This window comes from Nematolebias whitei, chromosome 8 (genome assembly GCF_014905685.2).
Source record: "Nematolebias whitei isolate Nwh7 chromosome 8, NemWhi1, whole genome shotgun sequence".
Classification (NCBI taxonomy): domain Eukaryota; kingdom Metazoa; phylum Chordata; class Actinopteri; order Cyprinodontiformes; family Rivulidae; genus Nematolebias; species Nematolebias whitei.
The window spans coordinates 51,025,455-51,027,177 of record NC_056505.1 but is presented as its reverse complement, the minus strand read 5'-3'; the positions used below and the strand labels follow the sequence as shown (position 1 = coordinate 51,027,177).

Sequence of the window (1,723 nt, the reverse complement as noted above, 5' to 3'; positions counted from 1 at the left end):
TGTGTGTGTGTGTGTGTATATATATGTGTGTGTATGTATATATATATGTGTATATTTACAGTGATGAAAAAAGTATTTGAACACTCTGCGACTTTGCAATTTCTCCCACTTAGAAATCATGGAGGGTCTGAAATGTTCATCTTAGGTGCATGTCCACTGTGAGAGACATAATTTAAAAAAGAAATCCAGAAATCACAATGTATGATTTATTAATATTTTATTTGTGTGTTACTGCTGCAAATAAGTATTTGAACACCTGCCAATCGTCAACATTTCTGGTCCTCAAAGACTTGTTAGTCCTCCCCTAAAAAGTCCACCTCCTCTCCACTTATTTTTCTAAATGAGAAGCTCCTGTTTGAGGTGGTTAGCTGCATAATGACACCTGTCCACCCCACACAATCAGTAAGACTCCAACTACTAACATGGTTAAGACCAAAGAGCTGTCCAAAGACACCAGAGACTAAATTGTAGACCTCCACAAGGCTGGAAAGGACTACGGGACAATTGCCAAGCAGCTTGGTGAAAAAAGATCAACTGTTGGAGCAATTATTAGTAAATGGAAGAAGCTAAACACGACTGTCAATCTCCCTCGGACTGGGGCTCCATGCAAGATCTCACCTCGTGGCGTATCAATGATCCTAAGAAAGGTGAGGAATCAGCCCAGAACTACATGGGAGGAGCTGGTCCATGACCTGAAGAGAGCTGGCACCACTGTTTCCAAGGTTACTGTGGGTCATACACTAAGACGTCATAGTTTAAAATCATGCATGGCACTGAAGTTTCCCCTGCTTAAATCGGCGCACGTCCAGGCCCGTCTGAAGTTTGACCATGACCATTTGGATGATCCAGAGGAGTCATGGGAGAAAGTTCTGTGGTCATATGAGACCAAAATATAACTTTTTGATCTTAGTTCCACTCGCCCCTCCAAGGACTCCAGAAAGGGTGGATAATCTGAACTGCTGTTTAATGCATAAGCACAAACGACAGTCAGAACCCATCCCCCCACACGTAGGCGGAGGGAGGCCACCCTCTCATTCACTGGGGTGAACCCCAACGCACGGGCACCAAGTGTGGGGGCAATAAGTATGCCCACTCCTGCTCTGCGCCTCTCACCAGGGGCAACTCCAGAGTGGAAGAGTGTCCAGCCCCTCTCAAGGAAACTGGTTCCAGAGCCCGAGCCATGCGTAGAGGTGAGTCTGACTATTTCTAGCTGGAACCTCTCAGCCTCACACACCAGCTCAGGCTCCTTCCCCACCAGTGAGGTGACATTCCACGTCCCAATAGCCAGCTTCTGTAGCCGAGGATCAGACCGCCAAGGTCCCCGCCCTCGGCCACCACCCATCCCACATTGCACCCGACCCCTTTGGCCCCTCCCACAGGTGGTGAGCCCATGGGAAGGGGGACCCACGTCTCCTTTTCGGGCTGTGCCCGGCTGAGCTCCATGGGTAAAAGCCCGGCCACCAGGCGATCGCACGCGTGCCCCACCTCCAGGCCTGGCTCCAGAGTGGGGCCCCGGTGACCCACGTCCGGGCAAGGGAACATTAGTTCCATTTATTTGTCTCATCATCGGGGTCTTTAGGCTGCACTTTGTCCCGTTTTTCACCTAGGACCTGTCTGCCATGGGTGACCCTACTAGGGGCATAAACCCCCTGACAGCATAGCTCCTAGGATCATTGGGACACTCAAATCCCTCCACCACGGTAAGGTGGCAGCCCAGGGAGGG

The 1,723-nt window shown here is 50.1% G+C and overlaps 1 protein-coding gene across 1 annotated transcript in view; it reads left to right on the top strand.

The window, feature by feature from the left end:
- ak6 (adenylate kinase 6) overlaps nucleotides 1-1,723 on the top strand; it is a gene marked incomplete at its 5' end in the record, with an annotated part of 20,521 nt that overhangs the window by 5,331 nt on the left and 13,467 nt on the right.